The sequence below is a fragment of the Halichoerus grypus genome, chromosome 6 (assembly GCF_964656455.1).
Source record: "Halichoerus grypus chromosome 6, mHalGry1.hap1.1, whole genome shotgun sequence".
In the NCBI taxonomy this organism is placed as follows: domain Eukaryota; kingdom Metazoa; phylum Chordata; class Mammalia; order Carnivora; family Phocidae; genus Halichoerus; species Halichoerus grypus.
Window position 1 is genome coordinate 132,515,559 of NC_135717.1, and position 12,804 is coordinate 132,528,362.

Here is a 12,804-nt window from a genome sequence, read left to right on the forward strand (position 1 = left end):
TGCATGTAAAGCCCTGCCACAGAGCAGTTCCCAAATAAGATTAGTTCCACCCCTAACCCAGTATTATCTGGTTAAATTTCAGTACAGATTTAAAGTAATCAAAAAAGAATCCTCCATGAATACTCTTTTTTTTTTTTTTTTTCCTAGCCTCGTCTCCCACTGAGAGCAAAACATGAATAGAAATGCTTCCACACATCATTTAATTCAACGGGAGAACTTTTGCTTCGGTGGAGTTATTCCTGTTGGGGATAATTAGAAAAAAGAGTTATGTGGAAGACAAGATAGTAGAGTGCAGTGTTTCTAAAACTTGAGAATCTATCCGAGTCACCTGCAAGGCCTGTTTAAACACAGATTGCTAGGCCCCACCCTGGAGTTTCTGATTCATGAGGTCTGGAGTGGGGCCTAATCATTTGCATTTTTAACAAGTTTACAGACGATGTTGATGTTGCTAGTCCAGGGAGGACAGCTCAGAGAAGCACTAGCATGGTTAAGTGAAATTCGGGGGGTGGGGCCCAGCAATCTGTGTTTTAACAAGACCTCTGGGTAATTCTGATGCACTTACCAGTTTGAAAACCACTGGCATAGTGATGAAAAGCATCTGAGGAGACAGACACACGTTCAAATCCTGACTGTGCCATTTACTAGTTAGATAACTAGTTCGGTGATAGACCTCTAGCATATTTGAGTCCTCCGGGAGGCTGACAAGGTCAGGATTCCTTCTCACTATCCTTCTAAGCTTCTCTGTGGAAAGAGAAGTTCGTGAGTCCTGCCAATCCAGGCTGTTTTTCACTTCTTCACACTGTGAGGCACGAAAGGCTGCTTAAATTTGGGTATTAGGGAAGTATTTACAAACACTTCTGCAAACACAAAAATAAAATAAACAAGACAGCCCTGTAAATAAAGCCAATGGCAAAGGCATTGTTTACATCTTAAATTCATAATAATGGGTTTTGAACCATTTCCATTTTCCTGCCTTTCTTGCTAGAAAATTTTTGAAAACCTTCCTCCCCCACAGTTTTAAGAGCTGCTTGTAAATTTGTTTTGCAGACAGTATGCATGTTAAGAGGATCCCCCCCCATCCTCCCTCCCATATCTGGCCTCAGATACAGAATCTGCCTCAGATGTTCGGTGCTTTCCTGATTTTGTGGCTGAGGAATTCCTTCCTCATCCCCCCCCCCGCCTTCTTTTCCTGCTTGGCATATGACCCTGTGGGTCCTCAGACTGTCCTAACTCCCAGTATCACAAGTATCCAGGCTGGCCCCAGGACATTCTTTGGCTTACCTACCTTCATTTTTCCTATTGCAAAACCCTCTACTCTTTATTTCCTTAACCTTTTCTATCGCCTATTGCTAACCCACAGTTTTCCAAACTGCCCCCTACTAGAGTGATCCACAGGAGGAGAAATTGTTCCTATTGATGGTGATGGAGGAGAATTGTTGACTTTTATCCAGTCCTACTTGGTACTAAGTACACTGAAGGGGTTTATCATGCATGTTCATTTTGAATTCCTACACAATCCAGAGATGATTATCCGTATATGTATACGCACACACGCAAATGAGGAAACCGAGGCTTAAAGAAGTCAAGCAACTTGCTCAAGGTGAAAAAGTAAAAGTACATAACAGGATGCAGGCAATAGGATTCCAGAATCTCCTGCCTCTTGGCTTCTGTTCAAATTCCAAGTATAGGAATATAATTTGCCTCCTGCCCTTAAAGAGCTTAAAAATCTTGTTAGGGGTAGATGAGATTTATACACACAAGTTAAAATCGAGAGCCACTGTTTGTGGTATTGGGTTTGGTATCTTTGACCGGCTTCCTTCTCTGCAAGATACAGATAAGAATAACAACCTCAAGGGGTATGGGGATGATTGACCGAGTTAAGCATCCGAAGCGCGTAATACAGTGCCTGTCGCGCAGTAAGCGTTCAGTAAATGTCAACTGTCTCTATTTTTAAAGGAGGTGGTCTGGAGTGGAGAGCATACTGGAGAATCGGGAGGCCGGCTGTATACGCCGGACCCTTGCACCCAAATTCTCCGATCCTCGGTTTCCTGCTCCGTAAAATTAGGTGGCTGGAGTGGACTAACTGGAAGAGCAGTAAGGGACGCAGCCGTTGCCTGGAGATCCGAGAGGCCTCGGGGCAGAAAGGGTTAGTGACGAGTCTGGGGGCGGCTTTACGGCGCTCAGCGGGAGAGGCCCCGCCCCGCCCCGCCCCGCCCCGCCTGGGAGGCCCTGGCAGCTCCAGCCCGCGAGCAGTTCCGGTGCCAAAACGCTTCCCTCCCCCGCTTCCCCGGAAGTGCTTTTCCAAGGTTCGGGCCGGAGAGAGGCCTTGTAGGCACAGCTGCTGAGCCTCGATCGGCTCCGAGTAGGGGCTACTGCCCGGGTTGGAGCCCGGGGGTCCGCGGCCGCCGACCCGCGCCTGCCTCCTCCCAGCGCCCAGGCCGACGGTGAGTGGCCGGAGGAGCACACCCGGACGGCCGCGGGCCGCGTCAGGGCTTGTGCTCTCGGGCCCCCGCTGCCCGCTCTACGCTGCGGGCTCGGCTGTCGGGGTGCGGGGAAGGGGCTTGTCCACCGCCGACGTCCTCGCCGAGTCCGCCGGGCGGGAAGGAGCGGGCGGCGGGGCCTTGGGGTGGGCGGGGCGGAGCCGGGGAGGGGGTTCCTGGAGCTGTTGTAGCCGTTGGGACTTGAGAGTGGGGATGGGCTGGGCCTCGGTCCGTCCGACCTCCTCATTTCTGCTCCCCCAAATCTTCGCGTTGCCTCCCGGATTTGGTTTTCTCTGTCGACCTGGGGTTGGGAACCTGGACACCAGACTCAATCTTGGGCTCCAGTTCCCGACTTTCGCGTCCTCCGGGTCTGTCCTCGGGTCAGTAATTAGCCCGGGTCCCAGGGGTGTCGTCTTCTCAGTCCCAGGGCTGGGCGATGCATGTGTAGATGCCGGGGATCTTTTGCAAAGCTTTTCATCCAGACCCGCCTAGGGGTTGCCCGGGGATCGATTTGGACTGCGCTCAGGACCGGTTCTGGATACGTAGATCAGTGTGGCACCGGCGTGCCTCCCATGATCTTTACTCACTGGAAAGCTTGCTCAAGCTGTTGCTGAAGTCATTTAGAAAAACAGCTTGCTTGAGGAAAATCAGTAGTTAAGTTCCCTTATTTTCTTGCAGACCTAAAAAAAGGATGCCATTCTGTAATATGCACTCCTAATTCTGGTGGCCATCTGAAGTCACAGTTGAATGGCGAGTTCATTCTGCGGTTATTGCACGAATTGATTACAGAGGGTTGGAGAATTATTTGTACCCCCTCTTCTCCGAAGTTTGTATACCTTCATATTTGGACCTGTCATTTTCCTTAACTTTTAAAGAAAAATTTTTCACAGTAACTCCTTAGAGGTTCCCTATACTGTTAGAGTTGCGCTGCAATGCAGAGGTTCACACAGGTGGACAGAGGTGGTGTGTGTGTGTGTGTGTGTGTGTGTGTGTGTGTGTGTGTGAACCTATATTTTGAAGTGTTTACCTCGGATAAATTGAGAATTTCCTAGAGGAGAAAGTGATGTAGGTAGTTTTTTTTAGTGAACGGATTTCAGGTAGTACACTGCTGGAAGGTTTGTAGGCGATAAGGGTTTTCCACATTTAATAGTGATTTTTAAATTATGATCACAAGAGAATGCGGTTACTGCAGGTTGTGACTGTCGTATATACAAACCACCTTTGTGAAACCAGTGGCACGTAACTGCATTTCTCATCTTGTGCTTATATTAGGACTTATACTGTAGTTTTTTGGGTACTTACCTCATTCTATCTCCTCCCACTACTGGAAGGGGAGGTAATGTCATGCATTAGGGAAAATAGACTGAAGTGGTAAGTTCAGTGGTAAGTGAACTCTCCTATGCAAAAGAAAATTTATTTCAGTGTTGTTGATTTTCAGCAGGCAAAGGGTGGATGACTTCTTAAAAATTCTGTTTCTTTTATTCCTTTACTGACTGTGGTCAAAGGGTGGTTGATTTTTAAAGTCTCTGGAAAAAATTGTGGAGGGAAGATTAGTTGCCCAACTTTTAGATTTAGATGGAAACTGTAGATTGTTAGCTGTTTGAAGTACTTAATTGTTTAGAGCTTATGATTGGAATTTTGAATCGAGACAATCTGCAAAAGGAGTCCAGTTAGATATGATTATGGATCCATACATAGTGAGAGTATGATAGCTAATGTGTTTTGAAGGGAAATATTTCAAGAATTTTAAGAGCAGAAAAAGGTAATCGGGGAATTTCAGGTACCCTTAGGCACTGTAAATTTTATTATGTTCAAGTCCATTCAATAGATACTGAATATTTGCATTGTAAATTTTATTGTATTATTCAAGTCAATGGGTACTGAATTTTTGCTGTGTTAGGCATCAAGCTATGTTGGGCAACCGTGTAGGAACAAATATACAGCCATAACGTTAAAGTTCATGTTTTGGCAATAATTTTCTAAGGTGTATCAGAAATCATGAAGAGGTAAATTGTATTGCTTAGGCATATTACAAAGTTTTTTCATTGTAGGTGGGCGTTGTGTGTTTCATGAAAAGCACTGTTAGGCAGTATACGGTACAAAGATTAAGTATTTGGTCTTTAGGAATTTGAAATCTAGAAGGGGATGTAAGATATTTACATAAAAATATGTAAATACTTACTGTGTGAGTGGTTTGACCTAAAGTTTGGAGTTATGTGAAAGGAAAATGGGTTCATTTTTAACTGGAGTAATCAGCTAAAAAGTGGAAGGTGGTGGAGGTAAAAAATACTCTGAAGCTATTGAGCACTTAGCATCACGCTGTGTGCTAGTTGCTTTCCATACATTTTCTAAGCTTCACAACAACATATAAGCATCTTTCTTAATAAATAAGGAGGGCAATGCTCAAGTATATTAAGTAGCTGAGCCTCAGTCTGAATCCAGGTCCACCTGGTGCCAAAGCCTGTGCATTTCCACGATATCATGCTACCTCTCAATAAACTGGTAGCCTGAGTTTCACATTGCAGAGGGTAAGACTTTTCTAAAACAAGAATTTAGGGGTCGGGAGTAGGTGGATGAAGGCTTTTCAAGTAAAGGGAGTGATGTGAGCACAAGGGTGGAGGTGGGAAAGTTCACTGTATACACAGAAAAGTTAGTGGACAGGTTTCTTAGAATATAGGGTTCATTTTTGGAAATAAGAGATGAGGTTTGAAATTTTAAGTGGGTCTGGATTGAGGAGCATGTTTAAATGCTGTATTTAGAAGTTCAACATTTAGGAGGTATTGAGAAACTACTAGGTCTAATAGTGTAGTATGTGAAATGATTTGTTGTAGAAAGCCAGCTTTCAGTATAGTATCCACACAGGGCAAGGGCAGTGGCATTGAGATAGAGTGGGTGGAGGAGGGATTGTTGGGAAAGGTTTGGAGAAACTGGAAGTTGAAAATTACATTCATTTTAAGTGTAGGTGATGGTGATGGTAGTACTATTACTAGAAATATAGGCAAGGAGGTGCATAATATCAGTTTTGAATATGTTGAGTTTTTTATATACTTGCAAAACACTGGAATTGCCCAGAGGCTTTTGGAAATATGGGTTTGTAGTCCACGAGAGAGGTCAGTACTAGGCATATATTAAACATGGGTGTAGAGAGTGATACAAATGGATGTACTGGTTGAATCTGTATAAAGAGATGAAAGAGCTGAGAAGGAGTTTACAAGAAAAGAGAAAAATGAACCTTTATTTTAGATGGCATCTGTTTAAAACAGAAGGAAGAGATAGTGTGTACTGTATTCTGCTCCCTCCCATCGCAGATTCAGATGGAGTACAAAGAATCTGATCATTGAAAATCCAGTTGGGAAATAAAATTTTCTTGCCTTTGCAAGCAAGGATATTATGCTATCATTACCCCATTTCATGGAGGATGAACTATTTCAGACTCACTGGTTCCAGAGTGTTAGGCTTTAGTTACTTAAGAGCTGTTTAGTCGTTTCTTTTGGGCATTTGTTGGCAAGTGATATGTGAGGATTTGGAAGCAGATCTCTGATAGGTATTCTATTTATTCATATTTATGACTTTCAATTTTGGTTTTAATATCAAAAGCCTTTGAATATTCAAATATAATTTTTGTCTCCTATTCCTACTGGCTGCTTATAGTGCCTTTCATGGAAAATGGTATTTAATTACATACTTTTCTTCCAACTCTCTTTTATAAGTACTTTTGTTTAACACAGGTAGTTTTGTCTTTAATGTTCTGATTATCCTAGAGGGATGGAATGATAAGCTACTTTTTTCCATCATGTAATGATACATATATAAAAACTACGTATTTTTATTTGGAAACTAAGGACTATAGACTTATGGAATTTCATGTAGTTTTCTGTTTGATATTCAAATATGGGGAACCTGTGTATTAACGTGTAATAGTTTGCAGAATGAGGCTTAGAGTTGTAACTTTTTGAGGGCAGGTTTATTATTTTTAGACTGAGTTACCAGGGAAGTGTTTATTTCCTTCTTGAGAATTAATACATTCCTTTTGTTTCTGAGAAATATGTTTTTTACTATATCACAGGCTCTTGGGAATGTCCTGAGAGTCCTGCGTCAGTCTTGTTGGAGGCAGGGGGTTTTGTGTGTGCTTTGTCTGGGCTGGTTGGCTTAGTTGCAGTGAGCCTGGTATTAATGAGGCAAAGGTCAGGAGTTCCATTTAGCTTCGGTCTGAGTGATGGCCAGGGAAGTACACCTCTAGCCAGCTGTCTTGGAAATTCCTCAGTTGTCATTGGTCACAAAGGTGACTGGATTAGGATGGATCTTTATACCACTGAAAGAATATTAGAGGAAACTTAGCATAATGGTTAGTAATTCTGACTCTGGCATTAGACAGACCTGTGTCAAAATTCTTTGTCCGCGATGTTGGGAGAGTCCCTAAACCTCTTCAAGCCTCTACTTCCTCATTATTGAATAGGTTAATATTTGGTTTGGGCATGTCCTACTGTTGTTTTCTTTTTCCAAGTGGGAGTTAGCTGCTTAGACCTGTGGTTCCCCAATGCTGGACTATGGAGAGGTGTCAGTCCATGACAGAGTTTTCACTTGTCTGAAATGAGAATGAGTTAGCTTTTCATAAGGCTAACTAACTCTGTTGAATTTAAAAGATAATATTTTTTTCTAAAATTGTCTTTTACCATTTTTGATGTAAGCATATTAGTTATTTTATGAAATAATGGTGGTGGTAATTGGTAGTTGTTTTCTTTTTAAATGTTCTTGGCAAAATAAAAGTTGGCAACTCTATGCTGGTCCCCCAGTTTTGTTTTTAAGATTATGGTTCTGTGAAATCTGAAAATCTTGGCTTAAACAGAACCAGGGAATTGGGGGAGATTACTCATCTAATATGTTATACATAGTCAAGTTAGGTTTGAGGGTACATTCTACCGTTCTGTTACCCTATAGGAACTGTATTTTGATTCTCACCACCACTGAATTAATTTAATGTTGTCATGTTTTACATTAAGACTTTCAAGGAGCAGTTCAGATTATTTTCAGTACAAACAAGTTGCTTCAAATTATTTAAGGCTGTATTTCTCAACCAGAGTCCCAAGAGGAAACTGGTGAACTGGGGGGGGGGGGAGACTGCCTGGGGGTGCTGCTGTAAGTCATTACTCTGTTGATTAGCCAACAAGATAAATAACTGGCCTTTGACATAGTGAAGTAGTAGAAATTGGCTTTCCTTTTCACCTTTTCTGCAGGGAAGATCTTTGAAGCTAGAGCAAGAAAAGCTTTTTTATTTAATAAAGCAAGTAAACCTTGTACAAATATCAGTATTCAAAATGCTTTCTAGAGAAAGAATAGTTCAGCACTTTGCATAATGGGTTATGTAAGTGGAGCCACAGAAGTCCTCCTGGGGACATAAACCAATTATTAGCATAAGCGCTATTGAAATTGCATTCAGTTGTCTAGATGAGAAGCATTTTGACTCCCTCGTTCACTTAGCAGCGTTGGGGGGGTGGTGCAGAAAATTTAAGGTGCAGACCTAGCCTAAATGACTGTTAAAGTAAGGCTTAACATTTGTTTCCTTTTAGTGTTTTTGGTTAGGTAATTTTAAAAATTGGGAGTGCTATAGAAATACTGAATATGTGTTAGAATGCCTAAAGCAAAATTTCAGATTAGGCTGAAGTAGTTTAGGCCCTCTGTCTTTTAATTTTAAAGGCGACTGGAGGTTTGCTGCTTTAGATATTAAGGATGTTATTGTTTTACAGAGTTTTGTTGTATATCATTGTTTCTGGTAAATAAAAGAATCATATAGAATTCATTTATTTTAACAATGCTTACATTTTTCCTCCAAAATACTCCTGTTGGCAGAAATGAATGGTATGCTCGTAAGTCTGGAGAGGTAGCCCAAAGTGTCCTGCTATAAGTAGAAAATTTTATGATTACTATAGGGTTTTATTTTTAAAAATCACATGAATTTCATGTTTTGCTATTTTGTGTAGAGGTAAAACAGTGTTTTAAAGTCAACTAAAATTGGTGCCCCCAAGAAGGGGCAATACGTTCATCCTGTGGATTTTCATATCTCTATGACATGGCTTGTATTACAGTTCAGTGGCACTGTGCTTAACTGTTTAATTTTGGCTCATTTAAAAAAAATGCTGTGTTCTGATGGTTTTTGGTGGGACACAGGATGGTGGACAATTATTGACACTTTTATATGTTTTTAACAAACAGCAAACTGTTTTGAATACCACCAAGGAGCTGCAGTTTCATAGAAATAAAATGCCTTTAAAAGGAGATTTAATCAATTTTAAGGTATTCTTTTGTATTTAAGATTATTCAATTATCAATATATTTCTAGTGTTATAAAAAATACAGCAGCAGTGTCTAATTGAACTTTCTGTAATAATGGAAATGTTCTATATTTGTGCTATTCAATCTAGTGGCCCTCATATGGCTACTGAGCACTTAAAATGTGTCTGGTGTTACAGAGGAACTAAATTTGAAATTTTACTTGGTTTTAGTTAATTTAAATATGAATAGTCCCACTTATGGCCGGTGAGTACTGTACTGTACTAGACGGTGCTGCTCTCAAGGGTTAGGAAGACGCGGAGAAGGGAGATTAGAAATCTTCATGCCACCCCCAGCTCAGTTATAGGCAAAATTAGGCCCTCGGTAAGTATTTCTTAAATGAAATAATATTTTTATTGTTTCAATTTTTTAAAAATATTTACTTATTTGAGAGAGAGAGCACGTGCGCGCTGGTGTACACATGTTGGGGGGAGGGGGGCAAAGGGAGAGGGAGAGAGAAACTCTAAACAGACTCCATGCTTGTGCAGCCCCACGCGAGGCTTGATCTCACCACCCTGAGCCAAAACCAAGAGTCAGAGGTTTAACCGACCACTCCACCTAGGCGCCCCTGTTGTTTCAATTTTTAAGACCAAAGTTTGTGAAGTATTCTAGATTTTTAGAGAGTGATCACTATTTGATTTTTTTCTTGTGTTGATTTTAAAATTTTACTTTTATTACAAAAGCATACAGTATACTGAATGTACAATTTAAACAATTGTAAAATGAATTACCACCAACTAGCTTGAAATCTAGAACATTGCCAGTATTTTTGAAGTCAGTTTATGCTCCTTACCACTTGTGTTCGTTCTCTGACACGCTTCCTTCTAAGAAACCACCATCTAAATTTTGTTGTTAATCATTCCCTTTTCCTTTTAATTTTCACGAATTAAAGAAAATTTCATTTCCTTCTCTCTTCCAGTTTGGAAGTTAAACTTTATGTAGTTTTCCTTTATTTTTGTTTTCCCTCAATCCCAACAAATTAGATATTATTACCGTTTTAAACACTGCTGCTTTAATTTGCCTCTGCATTTACAAGTGTCTTTGCTCATCATTTTCATTTGCATCTCAGACCTCTTGTTTGGGATCTAAGATCATTTTCTCTCTGCCTGAAATATATCCTTTAGAATTTTCTTTAGTGAGGGTCTTTTGTTGGAAAACTTTTCATTTGTTTGAAAATATCTAAGTCTCATTCCTTAAGATAGGTTTTTCTGAGTATGCATTCTATGTTAGCAGTTATTTTTGTCCTTTGTTCCTTATAGATCTTATTCCATTCTCTTCTGGCTTCTATTGCTGTTGAAAACTCTGTGATCCATCTAATTGTCATTCTTTTATTATATAAATATTTAGAATATTTAGAATCTGTTTTCCACACTTTCATTTTGATATGTCTAGAAGTTGATTTCTTTTTATTTTATTTTTTATTTTTTTTAAAGATTTTATTTATTTATTTGACAGAAACACAGCGAGAGAGGGAACACAAGCGGGGGGGGAGTGGGAGAGGGAGAAGCAGGCCTCCCGCTGAGCAGGGAGCCCGATGTGGGACTCCATCCCAGGACCCTGGGATCATGACCTGTCCATCCCAGGACCCTGGGATCATGACCTGAGCCGAAGGCAGACGCCCAACGACTGAGCCACCCAGGTGCCCCTAGAAGTTGATTTCTTTTTATCATGCTTGGAATTCAGTAGGCCATGGAATCTGACGATTGGTGTCTTTCAGCAGTTTTGGAGAACTTTTGGCCATTTTCTCCTCAAATTTTACCTTCTGTATTTTTTATCTGAACTTGTATTTGAAGTAGGTCTTCTTACTCTACCCTCCATGCCTCTTAACCTGTCTTCATATTTTCCATTTTTTTTATCTTTCTGTGTTGTGTTCTGGATAATTAGATCCTTTCCTCCAGTTAGCTAATTCTCTCTTTTTTTTTTAAGGTTTTATTTATTTATTTGACAGAGAGAGACACAGCTAGAGAGGGAACACAAGCAGGGGGAGTGGGAGAGGGAGAAGCACGCTTCCCGCTGAGCAGGGAGCCTGACGCGGGGCTCCATTCCAGGACCCCGGGATCATGACCTGAGCTAAAGGCAGACACTTAACCGACTGAGCCACCCAGGTGCCCCTCGGTTAACTAATTCTTTTTTTTTAAAGATTTATTTATTTATTTATTTGAGAGAGAATGAGGACAGAGAGCATGAGAGGGAGGAGGGTCAGAGGGAGAAGCAGGCTCCCCGCTGAGCAGGGAGCCCGATGCGGGACTCGATCCCGGGACTCCAGGATGATGACCTGAGCCGAAGGCAGCCGCTCAACCAACTGAGCCACCCAGGCGCCCATCGGTTAACTAATTCTTGCTTGAGCTGTGTTCAATTAGTTTATTGAATTTAAAAAAATTTTTCCACTTTGTTGTAACTATTATATTCATTTTTATAGTAAAATATACATAAGTAGAATTTACCACTTTAAACCACTTGAAAGTGTTCAGTTCAGTGACGTTAAGTACATTTACTATCACCGCTCTCCATCCCCACAACTTTTTTTTATCATCACGAACTGAAATCTGTGCCCATTAAACAATAATTTCCCATTGTCCCCTCCACCCAGCCCCTGGCAAGAACTATGTTTTACGTTCTTTTTCTATGAATTTGACTGTTCTAGGTACCTCATGTAAGTGGATTATATACTATTTGTCCTTCTGTGTCTGGCTTATTTCACTTAGCATAATGTCTTCAGGGTTCATCCATGTTGTAGCATGTTCATTGAGTTTTTAAAAATTTTATTTACTATTTTCATTTTTAGAAGTTTCATTTAGTTCCTTTTTAAGACTGCTTTATTCTTATTATTTTTTGGTAGTCTTACACTTTTTTCTTGGTCGTCTTCTCAAGCTATCTTTTATTTCTTAAAAACCTATTAAATGTACTTATTTTATACTTTGTCTCTGATAATTCCAATATCTGAAGTCTTTGCAGATATGATTCTGCTGTTTGTTTTGCTGTATTAATTTTGCAGAGTGATTTTTAATAGTACTTTAAAATTGTATAGGTTAGAGCTTATAAATAAACCCCTGGAGGTTAGTATCCTGTTTTCTTAAACTTTGCTCAAGGTGTTAATCTGGTTTATTTACTGTATAGTTACTTTTTTTCCCCTTACAACTAATAAATAACCTGTAGGGAGGTATCCTAGTGTTTTATTTTTTCTTGATGAAAAACTAAGTACAGTACTATACCTTACATTTGTATGGGGCCTTCTAGTTTGCCAAGCATTTTTATATTTTATGATTTTATTTTAAAGTTCTGGAAATAAAGACTCAAGAGACATAGCTAATAAGAGGTGGCATTGGAATTCAAACCCTGGTTTTCTTATGATTCTTTTTACTAGCTGTGCTTGCCTTTTAGGTTACTAGATAGACTGTAATCTAAGGGCATGGTCTGTACACTGTCAGTACCTTGGACTTTTGAATGAATAAATGTAACATAGGGGTGCCCGGGTGGCTCAGTCGGTTAAGCATCTGCCTTAGGCTCAGGTCATGACTCCAGGGTCCTGGGATCAAGCCCCATGTCAGGCTCCCTGCTCAGTGGGGAGCCTGCTTCTCCCTCTGCCTCTGTCTGCCACTCCCCCCTGCTTGTGCTCTCTCTCTCTCTGTCAAATAAATAAATAAAATCTTTAAAAAAACCCAACAACATAGACATGAGTTGCTGTCTGACAGGTGTTTTATAAGGTAGTAGTTCTATTGTAATTGTGTTATTTATGTATTTTATGTTTATATATACATATAGGTATATATATATAATGTATAATTATGTACATATAATCATGGAGAGCTTAGAGCTTGTGTGGAAGGGGTTTTTGATGCTTTGCATAACTCTAGCTAAGATTTTTCAGATAAAAAATTGATGTATTTGCCTATAGCAAAGAAAATTTGGTTTCCTTGAAAACATTAGGTGATAAAGATTAGTGAGGTGGATTTTCTGATATTAGTTCAATTCTTTTTCTAATTATTAAACAATTCTT

At 40.2% G+C, this 12,804-nt stretch overlaps 1 protein-coding gene across 2 annotated transcripts in view; it reads left to right on the forward strand.

Annotated features, from left to right (window-relative positions):
• Positions 1 to 2,268: 2,268 nt before the first annotated feature.
• FRS2 (fibroblast growth factor receptor substrate 2) overlaps positions 2,269 to 12,804 on the forward strand; it is a 110,369-nt gene continuing 99,833 nt past the window's right edge. For both annotated transcript variants that reach the window (XM_036110386.2, XM_078076273.1), the window contains exon 1: positions 2,269 to 2,444. The gene's annotated coding sequence lies outside the window, so the exon portion shown is untranslated. The remainder of the gene's footprint in view (positions 2,445 to 12,804) is intronic.